Source organism: Fukomys damarensis, unplaced genomic scaffold (genome assembly GCF_012274545.1).
Source record: "Fukomys damarensis isolate Sample0158 unplaced genomic scaffold, DMR_v1.0_HiC HiC_scaffold_33, whole genome shotgun sequence".
NCBI lineage: Eukaryota > Metazoa > Chordata > Mammalia > Rodentia > Bathyergidae > Fukomys > Fukomys damarensis.
Window position 1 is genome coordinate 49,223,012 of NW_022900945.1, and position 19,339 is coordinate 49,242,350.

The 19,339-nt window shown below is 44.8% G+C and overlaps 1 long non-coding RNA gene across 2 annotated transcripts; it reads right to left on the bottom strand.

The window, feature by feature from the left end:
• Nucleotides 1-9,664: 9,664 nt before the first annotated feature.
• LOC104875811 lies at nucleotides 9,665-19,339 on the bottom strand. 2 transcript variants are annotated; one of them, XR_784180.2, is made up of 4 exons: nucleotides 19,140-19,339; nucleotides 12,428-12,474; nucleotides 11,918-11,992; nucleotides 9,665-9,803 (listed from the first exon to the last, which is right to left on the bottom strand). It is a non-coding gene; the product is annotated as an uncharacterized LOC104875811 (long non-coding RNA). The 2 variants fall into 2 exon arrangements; XR_784181.3 differs by lacking the exon at nucleotides 19,140-19,339 and adding an exon at nucleotides 18,346-18,698.

Below are 19,339 nucleotides of genomic sequence, written 5' to 3' on the forward strand. Positions count from 1 at the left end.
CTCAGCCCAGAGCCCTACCTGATGATGTAGACCACAAACCCTCAGCAATGAGTACTTCACATGGTGTCTGAGTGAGAAATAAACTTGCTTTTTGAGCTTAACCCACTGAGATTTGGGGACCGTTTGACAGTGCAACTTATATAGCTTATCCTGAACTTCCAAGTCTAGCACTTCACCTAATATCAACCTATAATAGTCAATAAATTATTTTTTAACAATTCAAGTCAGTATTTTAGCCCCGACTGCTTCCCAAAGTTTTGCATGAACATGCAGCATCTGTCAGACGGCCTTTTTACCCTGACCTTCATCTTTCCTTTGCCTCTCCACCTCACCCTGTTTGTATTTTCACCACCATGGCAATGGCTTCCTTATCACACACAAATGTGAAGGAGAATCACTCTGCCCGATGGACAAAGATCTCCTTGGGATAGGATTCATTTGGAGATTATTTGAGTCTCAATTTCTGTCCAGTTACTTCCCCAGAAATCTGCCTTAGTCACTTCCTCATCAGTGGAACAAAAATACCTTACACCCACGACTTAAAAGCGGAGAGATTTAGGCTCATGTTTGGTTGGTCAGCTCTGAGCAGAAGTAGCAGGGTGGAAGGGTCCAGGAGCGGAAAACTGCTCACCTCACGGGAGTGAGGAAACAGAGGATAAAGGAAGGAGCGAGGGCTGGCGGGGAGCTGGGAGGGCGCAGACCCTTCAGGACCCAGCCCAGGGACCTGTCTCTGACCACACCCTGCCTCCAGATAGCAAGCCGGCCACACCTCCCTATCATCAAACCACCTCCAAAACACAGGAGGCTTTGGGGGCCTTCCTAGATGTAAACCCTGACAGACTCAGAATAACCCCAAAGGGGAAAAGTCACCAAACAATCTTCCTTTCCTTTCCCTTCCTTTCCATCCATTCGCCCCCCTTCCCTCTCCTTCCCCACCCTCCCCTTCCTCCTTCCTTTTTCCCCCTCTTTCTATCCAGCCCTTATTCTTTCTAGTCCTGTGTCAGAATGACTGGGTTCAAATCCCAGGCTCTACGACTCGTTAGCTGTGCAACCCTAGAAAATTTAATAAACCTCTCTAATTCTTATTTCCCTCATTTGGAAAATAGGAATAGTTGTGTTCCTCATAGAGATGTTTTAGCACACTGAACTGCTGTAAAGAAATAACATAAACATGCAATACTTAGAACAACTCCTGATGCAAAGTAAACATTCAAGTAAATATTTGCTAATATCATTTTCTTTGATATGTTCAGTGAACAGTTAAATAGTAATCAACATTTAATAGCAATTCACAAACCCGGGACCTAATTTAGACTGATTAGCTTTTTGGATGTGGGCTCACCCCCCTTTCACTTGCCCCCAAACCCTCTGTTTGGTGAGCTGCACCGACATTTCATTCCAGAGTTTTATTCATTTGACCTAAGGCTTGTTCCCCCTTACAATACAAATACCACATAAAGTCTTATCAATCATTTGTAATGCTCTTATTGAAGTAGGCCCGGACAACCCCAGCTGGAAATAATAATACCTCATATTTGTATGGCTCTTTACAATTGACAAAGCACTTCCACATACTCTCATTCTTGTGATCCTCAGAACCCTGTCTGGGTGAGGAGGAACAGGGATGACTCTGATTATTTCCATTTTAGAGAAGAGAACTCTGAGACTCACAGAATTTAGGAACCAGGTGCCCACACATGGCATGCCAAGAAGCCAAGTTCCGAGACCCTGGTCACAAGCTCTTTCTGCGCTTGTGTAACTTCTGAACTCCTAACTGCAATATAGCATTTAGGGGTAAGATCAGCTAAGTTTACTCCAGCTTTATCACTTGCTGGTTAATTTTGGGAGTGGCTTTTAGCCTCTTTGTACTTTAATTTTAGCACCTATAACACAAAGCTGATCATAGTTACTGATTAGTCCTTGAGACACTAAACAAGATTATTTACACTGTATAGTTAAAAATTGTTATCCCTCAGCACTGACATGTTGTGTAATTATAACTTGTGAGAGCAAAGAAACCTGAGATAGCACCCTTTGTGCAAGAGGTTTTAAAGTGAGAATCCTGGGGCACTGAACAGTCCGAAGAAGGAAATCCTTAGTGAATGGACGGTAGTGAAACTGAAGAGAGACTTCAAAATGGAGTCTAGGGCTGCCCTGCTGGGGGTGGGGGTAGGACAGGCTTTGAATTCTTCTTCCAGGCTATTACGTTTAGCAAGAGGCCTGACATCTGGCTGGCTGATTATTGTCTGACAGGTTGTATTAATCAGTTCTCTCCACTGAAACAGAACCAATCCCCCCCCCCGCCCTTCTGTGTGTGCGTGTTTTAGAAGCAAGACTCACTGAGTTCATGCCCAACTACATATGTCCATATATACTCGGATACACACACGTATGGAGGGGAGAGGGAGAGAGGGAAGTGGCGGAGAGTGTGAGAGTGAGCTGTAGAAGCTGAGATCTGTAGGAAGCAAGCTGGAGATCCAGGAGTCCACGTCTGAAGGTCAGAGGAACAAGACCTAAAAAGATCCAATTACAGTCTGAGGGCAAGAAAAGAACTGATGTCCCAGCTCCAGGCAGGCAGGCGGAATTCCCCCTTACTGGAAGAATTTAGCCTGCTTTGTTGTATTCAGAACTTCAACTGATTGGACGAGGCCCACCCACATTAGGGAGGGCAGTCAACTCAGTCTACTGACTTGGGGATTCATGAGGTAGGTTAGTCAGTACTCAATATTCAGCTCACAGTAGTGGGGGAAGGTACAGAGAATTATTAACTAAGTTGCCAATATCATCTGTGCCACACAATGTTCTCCTGTCTTGAAGGAAGAAACAGAAAGTGATGTTTCCTGGCTGGAGATAGAGTTCAGTGGTAGAGTGCTTGTCTCGCACGTGAAAAGCGCTGAGTGCCATCCCCCGTACTGCAAAACACCAAATATTATTTCTTTCTGCCCACTTTGAACACAGGAGGCACAACTTAGCAAGTGTTATGGTTTGTGTCTACATGTCCCCCCAAAGCCCCATGTGGTCAGAGGTGGGGCTTTTTCAGCGGTGGCTAGATCTAGAATGTGGGTTGCCAGGATTAAGGGTGTGTGATTACTAAATCAGTCCACTGAATGGTTTGGCACTGCCCTGATCGTGGTAGCCTAGACAGGCTGTAAAAGGAGCAGAAAGAAGCTGTGGATGCCCCTTGCTTACTTTGCTACCTTCTGCCCACCATGAACTGTTTCTCCTCTGCAATGCTTATCTGCCATGAAACCGTGCCTTGGAGCCAGATGACTGTGTACTAAAACCTCTCCAAATTGTGAGCAAAATAAACCTTTCCTCCATTAACTTTGGGGGTTAGGTATTTTGTCTCAGCAATGAGAAAAGCAACTAAGACAGCAAGTCACAACTGGCCAGATTATTTATAAGTTCACTGCCCCATAAAGACATAGAGGACCTAGGAAATGAACTGAACTCCTCCCCGTACTTTACAGGCAAGGCACTTAAGACCCAATAAGTAAGTTATGCTAACTTACACGTGGTGAAAAGAACGGAGAATAAAACCCCGAATCCCTGACTGGGACTTTTTACAACTTACCACCTGCTGCATTCTCTACTCGGTCTGGAGGAAGATAATTCAGTCATTCAACAAACATTTATATTTATCTCTGAAATATCTGCTATGGAGATCGTGGGTATTTATAATGTAGCTCTAAGGGCATGTGTTCAGTTTTAGCAGCATCTAAATCAGCGTTAAATTGAGTAGGATGATTAGTATGAAGCCATCAGTGAAATGCATAAGGCATGAGGGAAAAATGAAATGCTCCATTAAGTAAGAAATTAATGATTAATGATTTTTGTCCAGCTCCTGATTGTGAGACATTTTACTTATTTTTTGATACACACGGTGTCTTTCCTCAAAGATCTTTATCTAGATGGGATTAAACAGAGGTAAGTAAATAATAGCAGCACACTATTTTACCCTTTATGAGAAGAGTACCTGTAAGGACTGTGTAAGTACAGATGACAACAGGAACTAAGGAGATGGTTTCTAAGTGTGTTTTGGGAAGTGAAATTCACAGAGGTGACTCTGGAACTGGGTCCCAAAGTACAAATAGGAGTGTGTTAGTGGGTAGTGAAAGAAGGCACTTCCAGAAAGGAAAAAGACAAGGCTTTTCAAGGGCCTGCACAAAAAAGCGCGGTTGTCACTTAGGGAATGGTAAGATGGCTACGTATAACTGTAGTCTGAGATGTGAGCTACATTGTGTCAGACAGAATTGGGGAAAGAAGTTAAGTCCCAGATCATAGGAGCCTTGGTCACTCAGTTTCTGGAGTTTGGATTTTAATGTATGTAAAATGAGAACCTTACATTTCGAGTAGAGAAATAACCAGGGAGGGTTGGAATTGCTTTCCTTTATAGTTATGGAGATTTTCTACTATTTCCACAAGGCACACAGATTCCTAGGACTATCAGAGGAAGCAGCTACTTCAAAAGAAAGGGGGACCACATGGCGTCCGTGTGGAGGGGGGACACTCAGGTCCGGAACGGAAGCAGGAAACCAAGTCAGGAGGTTGCCGCAAATCCCCCAGATGCACATTTTCGAGCAATTGGATCAAAACGGAAGATGGAGCAGTGACGTGAAAGGGAGGGGCCGGAGTTAGAACTGAGGGTCGGTTTGAGAGGGCAGGAGGAGAGGGGTCCAGCGCGACTCCCGGGGTGCTGGCCCAGAACTCAAGACAAATGTCCAATAGCTGCTTGTTGAAAATTCTTTATTCTTATCCAGACTGAGATGCTCTTAGGGCAAAGACTCCTATGCTTTTGGGACTCTAACCATACAGCGGTACCTCAGTTCATGAGCTCAATTCTTTCCACGATTCTGGTCACAGAATTAATTCCACGATTAAGTTCGTTAACCGAGGCACCACTGTATTTTGTCCATAGGCTCTGATCTCTCTGACTCTGTCTGCTGGTGAGTGTGAAGGCTGAGGAGTATCGGAGTCTGATAAGTGCTGGTTAGAGTTATCAGATGAAATAGGGGACAACCCATTAAATTTGAAATTCTCAGTTTAAAAAATCAGTATTTTAAAATACAAGTATAACCTGTGCAATATTTGTGACAGGCTTGCGGGAGAAAAGTCATTGTTTATATAAAACTTAAATTTAATTGGGGACCTTGTATTTTAATTTGGTAAATCTGGCAACCCTCGTTTTGAGGTGTGCATGCGTGTGTGGGTCTCTGTGTGTGTAAGTATAGTAGTGTAAGTATAGTAGATAATAGGAATAGAGTTGTACAGAAATAGTGGGATATTCAAAAGATTAAAATGATCTTAAGAGGGGTTGGGGATTTAGCTCACTGGTTCTGCTGCCTGCATCTCACAAGCACAAGGACCCGAGTTCAATCCCCAGAACCCCCCCACCCCCAAAAATCAAAACAAATGAGATCTTGGGGCTGAGGATTTGGCTCAGTGGTTCTGTCGCCTGCCTCTCAAGCATAAGAACCTGAGTTTGATCCCTGGTATCCCTCCAAAAAATGATCTTAAGAGCCTTCATTTTCACAGAGGAGACGGGCAAGGTACAAGAAACAAAAAAAAAAAAAAATGAGTCACATTAAAGGAGGCACGGGACAGAGTGACTTGCAAGATACCTGAGGTCGCTAGCTCCCTCCGTGGAATGCACCCAGGTTTCCTCTTCTGAAGTGAATTGTCACACCTGACGGAGTGAAGAAGGAAACTAAAGTAACAAAAAAAAAAAAAAAAAAAAAATGAGTCACATTAAAGGAGGCACGGGACAGAGTGACTTGCAAGATACCTGAGGTCGCTAGCTCCCTCCGTGGAATGCACCCAGGTTTCCTCTTCTGAAGTGAATTGTCACACCTGACGGAGTGACTTCCCCAGTGTGACCTACGTGAGCTGCTTAGCACGAGGATTTTGTGACCAGAAGTTCTGGCAGCAGTGTGGCTTTGAGCAAATCTGTTTCTTCCATGTAAAATGAAATTAGTAAGACCTGTCTCGGAGCATCCTTTCAAAATTAAATGAAAGGATGTGCATAAATGTCTTGAGAGGATTATTATTTTCACACAGCAATAGTAACTTACCTTCAGAATCCACTTTTGTGTTTTCACAGCCTCTTAAAAAATTATATCTTCACAAAAACTGTATGACATGTATCGAATAAATTTAACTGTTTTCATAATATGGGTTTTTAAAAAAGAACATTAACCGGCTTGGCTAAAGTCACAGCAAGGTGATTACTTAGAACATGAACTGTGATTTTTTTTTTTTTTTTAACTGATAGATGCTAGAACTGGAAATGGGTGTTTTCCAATTCTTGGTGCTAGGAAATGTGAGGGTTCTGCTGACGTCTAATGTGTGAGGCCTAGGATGCTCCAGGCTGTGTACATAAAGTGCAAGACAGTACTGGCCTCAGCTCTCAGTAGCTCCCCTCTGAAAAACATGAATTTTCCTGTCCCTAGCAGTTGAAGAAACAGAGACCTAGAGATTAAAGGACAGATATTTCACACCTTTTCACATGGGAAGTGGTCAAAACCTGCTTGTTGATGGAAAGCTTCTAGAAGGGAAATAGAGTCCATTAAGGGAACTTTGATTCCTGTACCTAGAGAAAAATGGCAGAAGTGGGATTCGAACCGAAGTCCCTGGGATTCCACAGCCACTACCGATCTCCGGAAGAAATTTAGAACCGTCCTTAGAGGGATTGGCACCCCAAATCCCCAGTCCTGATTAACTCTGGAGATCAGGCCTGGGGCTGAAAGGCGTGAAACCACCCCCTTCCCTTTGGGCTGTGGGGGGTCGCCCAAACTTCCCTTTATAGCTTTTATTCCTCCCAAAGTAGCTGCAAAGAGGACGTGAGGTGAATATTAAAAGCCCCAGGCCAGAGGACTTATTTCCCTCCACCCCAGCCGGGCCGTGGAACTTCAAAGCCAAAGGAAGCGCGTGCGGGCTGGGAGGAGGTGTAAATTTCTGCAGCCCCTCTGAGCTGCGAACACGTTTGGATCTGGCCCGGCTCTCTCCAGGTGTCCGCGGCCCTGCGCCCCGCCCCTCCGCTCCCGGCTTTCATGTGGATCAAGGCCCGGAAGATGACAAGCCTCCTGACGGATAGATACACTACGACTTCGCTGATGATTTATTGGCTTTCTGCACCTGACGGGAACCACCAGGTCTATCTGAGGAAGGAAATATATGGGCTTTCCTGACTCCGAGTGGCGGCCCTGGGGCGAGCACGTGATGTCAAGCTGGGCCAGGGAAAGCAGAGCTGTGCACCGGCCTGTGTCTTGTAAGCTGGCCCAGGTCATAAAAGTGTCAACAGGCGATATATTTCTGCGGGGGATCTTCTCAGGGTTCTGGCCAGCGCCTTCTCTCCTGTAGCTGGCAGCCAAGTTGCTGGAGGCCGAAGTAGGTGGTGTCCCGAGGTCCCCGCCCACTGCAGGAGTAGGGGCTGGCGCGCTCCTGACCCTTAACCTTCACCAGGGCAGGCTGTCACATAACAGGCCGGTCTTGGGCACAGTGTGTGGCTGAGGGTGGAGGCCCTGAGCCTGGACAAGCTGATCCCTGTCAGACAACTGCGTGAGAATGCTGGACCCGTTATTGCTCAGGAAAGGAAGGATCGTGAGCAAGTTATTCATCCCTGTGCGCCTGCTTTCTCATCTCTGATAATAAAAAAGTGGGAAATACTAAAATGAAAAGGACAGTGATCCACACTGAGAATGGTGGCAGTGATGGGTGGATTTAGAAAGCGAAGTCCTACCCCTATTCTGAAGGATGAACGTGGAAGGAAAAGGGGCAGAAGACCCCAGAAAAGGAGAAGGGGAGGGGCGGAGACGGGGCTGGCAGCTTATTCTTTTCCTACTACCAAGTGGGAAGACCCTCAAAGGCCTCCTGTACAACAGTGCTGTTTGTCCAAGAGAAAGCAGTGGCTGTGATACGGGATGATGGGATCTTTGGTCCAGCAATGGCAGAAACAAGACCAGGCCAAGTATTGAAAAGATGCACACATTGGCACCGGTGAAGCTCTACTGGGAAGAGGGATTTCAGATGAAATTGCAAGGCCTTGGCTGAAAGGAGTCAACAGTTAGTTGAGAGAGTGTCCTTGCCACTGCCCCCAAAGCAAAGAGAGCGGCAGGGTTGTATTGATTTGCTAGGGTGGGTTAAAGTCTGATAATTTCCACCGGCTAGGGGCATGGTTCAAAAGAAGTTTCTTCTTGTAATGCTCTTGGGCACCTGGGTAGTAGTCACTCTCAACTGTTCTAGAGATCATTGAGGTTTTGTGCATCTGCTGCCATCACCCTGTGCAAAACATCGTGGCCTTGTACTTTGTGGCTGCCAGATAGGCAGTTTTGCTCGGGAACTGCTGCTTACTCTCAACAGTTGGAGTCATCATTCTGTGTAAACATTCATCTTGCCCTGATGGGGCTGAAGGACTTTTAGAGTTTGAGCTGAGAGTGGAGAGGAAATGTATGTCAGTTCCAACAGGCAATAGGTCAAGTTAATCCTGTACCGCGGTGTTCAATAAAAACACTGTTTGAATGGCCAACGTGGATACAGGGATAGCCCAGTAGAGTCTGACTTGAGGTTAAGATAACAAAGGCGATAGGCACAGTATGACGACAGAGTAGCCACATGTTTGTCCTATTTCAGTCATCTCAGATAGCTGTAGGCTCAAGTGAAGTAGTGTTTCAGGAAAGTAGCCCTTTAACTTTCTGTGATGTAACCCAGGCAGCCGTCATGGTCTACATGTCCGAGGTGTTCATGCAGATCCCAGTGGTGACTCCAAAGCCGGTGCAAAACGAACGGAGCTAGAAAGGCTTATTTCGATTTTTTTCCCTTGGTGGTAATTTCTCCTCGTGTGTAAACTTTCTGTTTCTGTATTTTATCAGAGGCTCATGGCAGGTTTGTTGAATCATGCTGTGCTACACAGGGTAATAGTTTATTAAGCCCAGGTTTCTTTGTTATCCCAGCTTTCTTGTGATGCTCCCTACCCTCAACTGAACCAACTTCCCATAAACATCTTTGTCCTCGCTGCATATATTTCTGGACCACACCATCGAAACCCAATCACGTACTGTATATATCCTTGTTCTCTAATTTCCACCCCTCCTAATTTGGCAAAATATTAAACTAGTATATGTGGCCGGGTGTCTTTGCAGGTGAAGATGATATGTACTTTGTTTCTTGTCTAGAAGCAGATTCCAGATCGCCCTGAAAGGATTTATATTTTTCCCTTGGGGGGAATAAAGGTAATTTAATAGTTTTTCTGGGTTAGGTTGACATGGAAGTCCATGTCCTGATCTAGGGCAATATGAGAATCTTCTGCTGCTGGAGCGAGGCTACAAGTCCCTAAGGCCACTGGGATGCCACTCCAGAATCGGTGTTCAAAGCATCATCAAGTGTCAAGATTCAAGGCACAGCCACCCAATCCAATACTAAGACTGGTATCTTTCAGTTTTAAGTCTTCAACATTCTCAGACGATCCCATGGGAAGATTAGGACAAGCACGAAGACATGCATGGGCAGAGAAGGCCTCAACAAATAAGAGGTTAAACTGCCCACAACACAGGGGGTATTTCAGCCCCCACTGGTTCCCTCAGCTGCAGGGCACCCTTGTACAGGGGTCAGCGTGCATAGCCTTGTGGGAAGTGTAGTCTTCAAATTGTTCTTCTGTGATCTGCCTCCCCCACTACAGACCCCCGAAGTCCAGAGCTGTGGGGTCCCCCCACTCTGCTGTCCATGAGCTGTGTGATTTGAGGCTGATGAGTTAATCTTCTCGAGTTACTTTCCCCTTTTGTAATTGTCCATGCTTTACAGGTCTGTATCTGTGTCAAAGAAAGAAACAATAAATACTTTTAGATTCTGTAATAAATGAATGACCAGCTTTCATTGGTTCCACCGATGGCTGTCTAGAGTCAGTGCAGACCTCCCTTGACTCCAACTGTTGCCAAAAGACAGTAATGAAGAATATTACAGTTCCTAATTCAGGTCAGGACCACAAAGATCGAGATCCTGAATCGTCTCCTGGTTTCAAAAGTACACAGTGAAGCTAAAACTTCAAGACTTTTGCGTGTTGGTTGGTTTAATGCTGTGTAAAAGCCAAGGCCTTGCAAATGCTAGGCAAATGCTCTACCAGTGAGCTACAACCTTGGCCCTCAGTCTTTAAAACATTGATCCATTTTGGCTTTTTCATATTCAACTGCTATTTTAGACATTTTCCACCAGGGGGCGGGACTCACAAGGATTAAAAATACTCAAAACAAAGCAAAACTTTTAATGAGAAGGCCAGTCTGTAGTTTGGATTTTGGGGAGGAATCCAGGAAATGTGAATATACTTCCTGTTTGTCCATTGCTGCTGTACTTAGAAATACTTATATCAGGGCCGGGGATTTAACTCAGTGGCACCATGCCTGCCTCACTAGCACAAGGACCTGAGTTCAATTCCCAGTTAACCGCCCTCCCCAAAAAAGAAAAAGAAGAAGAAGAAGAAGAAAAAAAAATACTCATATCGGAGCAAAGTTATTCTGTAAAGGACCAAATTGTAAATATTTTGGGATATGTAGGCCATGCATACAGTCTCTGTCTCAACTAATCTTGTTGGTACAGTGTACAAGCAATCATAAAAAATACTAAAACAAATGGGTATAGCTATGTTCCAACAAAACTTTATTTACAAAATCAATAGGACAGATTTGATCCACTGACTATAGCTGGCAGACCTCTGCTTTTTACCATTTGTGCTTTTGATATTATTTTTTCCCTCAGGGATGGAACTAGCTGTAACTAAATATCCACCCTAGTTCCTAGCCAACCCCAAGTAAGAGGTTTTGGTGTAGAGGGACAGAGGGGCTCACTAAGAGACTAAGCCAACTAGATATCCATAGTGATGCCAGGAAATAGACGAGACTGATATAATGTACACCTCTAGCAAAATGCTTGGCCTGCAAGTGGCATTTTACTTTCTGAATAAATAACTGATTAACTGATTTCTGGGAATGTGAGTTTACTTTTTAGTTGTTCCAGAGTACTTTGGGTCTCCAGGTCAATCACCAATCTTAATATCTCACCCACAACCAATTTTCTTTACCAAAATCAGGAGTAACATTAGCCAAAAAGTCAAAGTGGCTATTTTCTGATCATGTCAAATATTACCTCAACTTACCAAAACGCCTGGGACAAATGTGACCCCCCAGAATACTGAATCTCCTGATGTTTCCCCAGAGGCCTTTCCTGAATCAAGCCTTCCTGTCTTCTCTGGCACTAGCCATGGTGAATCAGTGATCTTGATAATGTCTCAGGTGAAGGAAAGGTCAGCCCGTGTCTGAGCATTTGGAACATCTTGCTCTTGTGGCCCCACTGGTCAGTCCTGCAAAGCTCATTTGATGACTGATCCCAGCTTGGAACTGAGAAGAAAGGGCCTGAGCAGAATAACGAGGTCTTCTCTGACTTATGGTCTTCTCTGACTCCTCCATCGCCTTTGTCTGAAAGGAGTGTCTAGCTTGAAGGCTGGTCATGCAGACAAATGTCCGGCTAACACTACTTATCTGCCATGACTTACCATCTGTGGCTTGACATGTTCTACACACATGGCGTGTCGTACACACTAAGACATGTTTCTTGTATCCAAAGGTATTCCCAGATTAAGGGCATTTTCCCGAACCAAACTGAAGAATGAATCAAGGGATTCAAGTTAACCTCAGCATCCACAGGTGTAGGGGAGGTATGAGATATTTTCTTTGCTTTAAGGTTCTACCCCTGATTTAAAGGACAACAGTATTTATACAGAGGGCCCAAGTCATGCCCGAGGGAGAGTTCGCTGTCTGTATAGTGGGTGACTGTTGCCTCCCTAATTGACACTGGCTGATGTCCTGGCCTATGCCTGCCTCTCTCCTTCCCCATCCACATGGGGAAAGGCAGCAGGCCGTAGCTCACGGCTCACCTGGAACGCCTCTGGTTGCTGAAGGACTTGGTGGAGACTCTGCGACAACCTGATGGATCATCTCATAAACAGAGCCTGCAGGAAGGAAAAGAAAATTATGCCAGCAGAATGCACTTATGAGAAATAGATACGTGCAGTGCAGGGAGAAATGCTTTGATATTAAAATTTTTTGTAACATAAAAAGGCATGAAAAATGATACCGACCGCTAACTAATCAACATTCCTTTGTGAATGCAGCTTCAGTTCCTAACCAAAAACACATCCCTGCTATTGTCTTGTCTGGATCCAGATGCAAACATGATTAATTAAGTCTCAGGCGAAGGGTAGGAGGGGGATGGTCAGGATAGATGGCTCTCTGAGTATTATCCTTTTTATAGGCCTGGGGAGACTCCCTAAGGCTGACTGCCGATTTTCCCTCATGGGACAGGGCTCATCTTCTGTGCACTGGAAGCCACAGGGTGCAGGAGTGGCCTGGACCAAACCCACAGAGTGAGGCCGAAAGACGCTTACCAGGCGGTAAAGAGAGGCTCTTCCCATTGCCTCAGGTCCTGCGCAACCTGCAGAGAAGGAAAAGCACATCAGATGTCTTATTGGGGGACCTGGGATGCACTCTTCCTATTGCTGACAAGCAGTCTGGGACCTCAGGAAAGCTGGCTCAGCTTCTGTCCTAGTAATGAATTGAAGGTGTCCGTCACTTCCTTCTTGCTGAGACACAATACCCAACACCCACAAATAAAGAAGAGGTTTATTGCAGCTCATATCTTTATCCATAGTTGGCTGGCTCTCTGGCAGGGAGGCATGGCAGAAAGGTCTGGCAGAGGAAAGCTGCTCATGTCGCGGCATCCGGGGACCAGAAATTGAAAGGAAGATCCAGGAAGGAAGGTGTTCCCTTCTGGGTCATACCCCCATCGACACAACTCTTCCAACAAGACCCTGCCTCCTAACAGTAAGCCAGCTATCATGTCCCCGTAACCCACACCTTCCAGACACATAAGGCTTTGGGGGCCCTTTAGATCTAAGCCATAACACAAGGGTTAGATTAAATATTCTTTACTAAGTCACTTGCATTTCTAACTTATTTTGGTATCTGCAGTTCCGCACACACAGCAGGTGTCTCCCCATCGATAGCAGGCTAGGTGATGACTGTCGACATTGTACGGAGGAGTTTAGCAGTGGTGGGTGGGGACGAGAAGTGTGCGAGGTGAGCACTCTGACACATGTGGCTGACCCTGGTAGCCCTGAGCAGCATGGCGCACGGGCCAGCAGACCTGGGCCCAACAGAAGAGCGTACAGTGGGTGTCTTCCTGCATGGTGAACAGTCACCTGCATGGGCGAAAGAGTTTTTATAAGGCCAGCTGGACTCCAGGGCGTTGGCAGCACCAGATGTAGCACCAAGAGCTTCTCATCAGGCTTTAATGGAGATTTAAGCCAGAGCCAAGACAAGGGTTTAATGTGCAATTTCACTGAGGGATTTTGGCCTCCTAAGGCCTGCTCTTAAGGCTTGTATCTAGGTGTCCCCTCAGAGCCCCATGTGCTAATATGTGGGGCTTTTTGGAGCTGGCTGGATTTAGGATGTGTGATAATGGCATTAAGGGTGCACAGTACTAAATTAGTCCAACGACTGAAATTAGCATAGTTCTGGGTGGTGCCACCCAAACTGGTAGTCTGGATGGGAGAAAAGGAAAAGGCAGGCTGGCTGCTTGCCACTCACTGCCTTCTACCTGCCATGCCATGAACAGTTTCTCCTCTGTGATGTCATTTTGCTGAGCCAGCCGCTGAGCTATCCATCAGTGGACTAAAGCCCCAACAAACTGCAACCTGAAATAAACATTTCCTCTTTTAACTTTGAGTGTCAGGCATTTTGTCTCAGCAATGAGAAAAGTAACTAAGACACCTACTGATTCCACTCTTCACGTCAGCTGTGAATGGCCAATTTTTTAGAACTCCAAGCATTCCCTCTCAAACACTGGGACAGTGATTTCCCAAATACTTTTTACATCTCCGTGATTTTGTTGCTGGGAAAATCTGTGAAACATGCAGTATTCTCTTATCTAGCTAGAAAATAACTTTAAAAATATTATTTCTAGCTGGGTGTGGTGGCGCATGCCTGTAATCCCAGCACTCAGGAGGCTGAGGCAAGAGGATCACTGTGAGTTCGAGACCAGCCTGGGCTACATAGTGAGTTCCAGGTCAGTCTCAACTACATAGTGAGACCCTGTCTCAAAAAACAACAAAAAAATCATTTCTAATCCATCTTCATGTTTTCAAGAGTGAGCTTATGATATGGAGCGACTGAGAGCGTAGGCAGGAGGCAACTCCTGGGATCCAGAATCAGAATGATTTCCTGATGGGGATGAGCATCACTTGTCATTTCCTGTCTGAAAGTCCAAAAACACGACCATATGAAATGAAGACTGTAGATTACAATCCACCAGAGCAACTTTAGGACACTAAAATGCGTGTGCTGCTATTACGAAGTGCATTCTAGGAGTTATTTACAGTTTCAGACGCAATCGGGTGAAGCAGATCATCTATGGAGGTTTCTGGTTAATCTCAGACTTACACTTTGTGTCGACAAAGATTTAACCCCTATATTGTGCAGGGTACTCCTCTGATGGATGTTTTATTATAAGGGAACCGAGAGAAGGAGGAACCCCCTTGAAAGAACAACATAAGGATGGGCAGATACGAAATTTTGGCTCAGAGCCTGTGTATGACCACCCCCGCAGGTGCATGTCCAGTGCTCTGTGCTCCAGCTGGCCTATGAGGAAGCAGCTTCCAGTCCTTCCTCTTCTTCTAGGTTGGCTCCCACTTCCCTCCAAACCCAAATGTCTCCTCACTTCAGGGTGCTTCTCCTGTACTGGACTTGGCCTTAGAGTTCATGTCTTGGTTTCTCCTGCTGTATGTTCTCAAGGTGTTGGGCTTGGGCTTGTCTTTCTGGCACACTCTTCCTCTTCCCCACTACCAGAAATCTCTGCATAAATTTTCCTTTCACTGAGCTGCTTATCTGCACCTCCAGAACTGGGATATGGACATAGATGGGCCAGGAAAGGGCCCAGGAGGCTCTGGAGTAGAGGGCCTGAGACCACCTTGTTGTTAACCTCTCTGACTTAAGGTTGCACAAATCCTCAAGGTCACACTAGTCTTCAAGGTGTCCCTGGCCCCTCCTGCCCCCACATCACCACCAAATGTGGTCGGCATCTGTACAAGCTTTGAGCCTCCCCGGCCCTGCAGGAGCGCCCTTCCCTCAATAACTGCATATCTGCAGCAGGCAATTAATTTCTCCAGGGTTCAATTTTCTTCCCTATGTGGATGTACTGAGAATCAATTAACATAATAAAGATCTCCCACACTCTCTTGGATACTCCTGGGAACCCTACATGGCAGGCGCATTTCCTGTTTTGTAGATGAGAAAACTGTGCCTGGGGAGGTTGCGCAGAACTTCTCATCACCGAGTGACAACTGAAAGACCAAGAAGAAAGCTCCAGGCCCAGAGCCAAGGTTCTGTAGACAAAGGTCAGAATAAGAAACTACTGTGGAGACCCACTGTGCAAAGCAGGGACTGGCAAATCTCTCCTGTGCAGGGCTTGTTATAAATGGCATCATAGGCTTCCCACCCCATGTGTGACCTTGGTTACATATTCTTTTTCTTTTTTGCACCATGTTTTTTTTTTCCCCACATACAGACCAGAGTTCTCTCCTCACAATATATTATTGCTTTATTGGTGCATTGAATTCCATTGTGTGAACGTGCCATGATTTTTCCCTACTACAGGATTGAGAGATTTGCAGATTTTTAAAGTATTTTTCTATTTAAAATAATGCTACGAGATTCTTCTATCTTTACAAGTACATGTCTGCATCTGCAACATGACTTCCATTTGTGAAGCTCTTAAATTTATCTTTGTTTAAAACTGATAGGTATTGGCTGGGTGTGGTGGCGCATGCCTATAGTCCCAGCAAGCGGGAGGCTGAGGCAGGAGGATCGCGGTGAGTTCGAGACCAGCCTGGGTTACATACTGAGTTCCAGGTCAGCCTCAACTACATAGTGAGACCCTGTCTCAAAACAACAACAACAACAACAAAAATAAATAAATAAATAAATAAATAAATAAATAAATAAATAAATAAAGCAAAACCGATAAGTATTATAAAATTAACCTCCTAAGGATCTGCACCCATGTAGCAGGTGTAAGTAAACATAAGCAAACACCACGTGACATGAAACACTTTCATCTCTGCCGTGCAGGTCGGTGAAGAACGTGTTTCACTTTCACTTGTTTTTAAACTGTGTTTAACTAAGCTTAAATAATTTGATCGTTGAAATGTTTTAAGCCCTTATTCTTGTTGTGCTTTCCTTTTCTTTTAACCCCCCTTTGAAACTGTAAGAACCATGCTTATTCCGTGTACCATAGTTTGCTGTCTTTGGCCTGAAGGAATGAACACGAGATTTGGACTTGGAAATGAACCCAGAATGAGGGTGGCTCATCAGGATATTAATTTTACACTTTGCATTAGAGGCTGTCTTGTTAATGATTGCTCAGTATTCCTAAACGATACTGACTTCTAAAATGTTGTCATCATCATCATTTTTAACTGTGCAATAAAACTGTATAATCAGCATATGTCCCTAAAATATACAATCATTTTCCTTGTAAATTCAAATAACACAAAGGTAAACAATTCATGTTATTGCAACATTGATCTATTTTTAGCACCTAGTAAATAATTCTGATAATTATATAAATTACACCTACACACATCTGTATGTTAAGCTAGTTTTTCACATTTAGGCTGTATCTTAAGAAATTGTATTTTTAAAAAAGCAAACAAAAATCATTAAAAATGATGCTCGAGGCACAAGATCTCTAGAACACTAGATCAGAAGGATGTAGTCCAGGAATAGGACTAATGAAGTTTTGGCAGAACGCAGGTGTACCTTTGAGGACCGCTTGTATACAGGAGGATATCTTGGCTGCATACTGACTGCCTTTAGGGGAGCAGCCCTGCAGCACAAAAACAAACCAAGGCTGAGAAGTAGGTGCCCAGAACTAGGATGCCTGCCCCTCTATCCCATGAGGTGTTGTTTGTTTGTTTTTTGGTACCAGGGATCGAACTTGGGACCTTATGCTTGTGAGGAAGGTGGTGGAACCACTGAGCTAAATCCCCAGCCCTTTGAGGTGTTGACATGTGTAAGAATAGCCAGACATTCTGCTTACTGGAACAGAGAACAGCCAATGGTAAGATAATGAAGAAGAAAATCTTGAGAGTGACTTAGTTTTACAATTTTTCCACAGTGGCTTGGAAATCAATGGATTAGACTTACTTGAATCAATGGACTGGGCTTACTCAAAAGTAATTACATTAACTTTCCTGTACCAATTTGAATGAGGATTCAAGATGAAAAGTAAGGCCAGGTATAGGAAGAATAAACAAAGGTATTTCTTGCCCATCTGTGTTTGTGTTTTGTGAAGGTGATAGTAGATATAATTTATCAAATGCCTACTTTATGCCAAGTACTTTATACATATCATTTCATTTAATCATAACTTTATGATACATAGAGTACTGTTTCCACTCCATAAGACCAAGACGCTAAGCTACCAATCCAAGATCACCTGCTAATCATCAGGAAATCCAGGACTTGTATCTCTATCGACTTGACTCAAAAATATGCCTTTTTAGGACTAGAGGAAAGTTATTTAGCTATTTACAACTTTAACTTTGAAACCATGTGATTATATTGTTACCTATGTAATAATAAATATAATTAAAGTAAAACTGAAACTCATGGTTTTTATGATATAATATCCATATCCATATCCTCCTTGCACAAAAGTAGATTCATATTCAAAGCCACTGAATTCTTTTCATGTGTCCTCTTTATAGCGGTCCATAAAGCACTGACCCCCAAGAACCACACTTTAGCTGGACAACAGAGTTATCCTTTCCTTTCATAAGGATGAACTGGCAGTGCAGGCTGAAAGAGCCTGGAATAAAAGCAAATTAGGAGACTTTCAAGGTATTGGCCCCTTAAAACACCTGAAAGGCCTGCAGTTCCTTCTTCAATTATTACAAATATTTGTTCTTTACTCTAGACTTTGAACAGCTTAGGGACATGAAACAGGAATCCTGGCTGATCCTGTTTACTGGAAGCAGGAGGTAAAATATAACCAGAAAAGATCTTTGTTTTCAGTTCTAGGCTCTCCTCTGACCACTTACCCACCAGCACCATGAGCTTTCTATTAGATTGCTTATGGCCTTTTAGGAAAAAAGATTTCGCCACCTGAGCAAGGAACAGAAAACAGGAAAGTACTGCTCTGATTTAATGAAGCCTTGAGGGTTAGATTTCTCGTAGCATACCCAAACTTTGGAAGCAGGGAAGAAGTTTCCCAAAACTGATGGGAGAAGGAGAGACAAGATGATACCTTTAATCCTTCTGATCCAAAACATTGAACACTGTTCTTCTTGTGCTATGGTGCCAAAGTTCCAATCATGAGATTGTTGATGAGATCTGCCCCAGCCAGCTAAACTGTTACTCTGTGACTTCCCCCAGCTGCGACCTGTAGGAGAAGGAACCTGGAAGACCCTCAAACCCTGAATCGTGAGAGACAAAGAGGCATTTTCTTTTATAAGACAATGTATCACTGTGTCCCCAGATGGCGTCGCAGTGAGGGCCAGCAACTCAGTTTCTCCAAGATGAAGAGTCTAGAGTCTGGAAAACAATAGCTTGGAGAGGAACTGAAGTGAGTGGAGGTTACCCAGGAACCATTAACAGGGGAGAAGCAAATAGGATTAATGATACAGAAGAAATATATCACACAGCAGAGGTGAGACCTCACAGCTCTGCTGACAGTGGCTGGCTAGCCGCCAACTGGTAGGCAAAGTGAAACTAACAACTTTTGTTGCTGGGGTGGGGGGATTTGGAGAGCTGCATCCCAGCCTGAAAGAATCAACAGTTGGAACCAGCAAAGTAAAAGCAGGACACTGCTTCCAGAGTGGCCTTCCACAGTCAACAGTTGGTGAATGACCTTGGTCTAGCTTCTGCGGCCGCAACTGCAGAGCATGAGCCAGTGGGAACCCCACTGTGGGGAAGGGCTGAGGGACTGAGACCAAGATCAGCCCCAGAGTGGATGGGGAAGGACAGCCACAGGAGACTGCCAGCCGTGGGACAGCAGCCTGGGGGGAGTCAAACTGAAAGGCAGGGCTGTTGAGCACACACCTGGCTCCTGTGGTCCGTGGCCGGGTTCAGCCTGGGTTGCACCAGACTGGAAGCTCACGTGGCGCCATGTTCTCACTGTAAGCAGCTCTGTGCCCACCCTCTCTGAGGGCGGGCCACACCCCCTTAGACCTCCAGGGTGAACAAAGATATGCCCTGGCTTGAGCTCTGCTCGTTAACCCTGGACTGAGGAAAAGAACCAA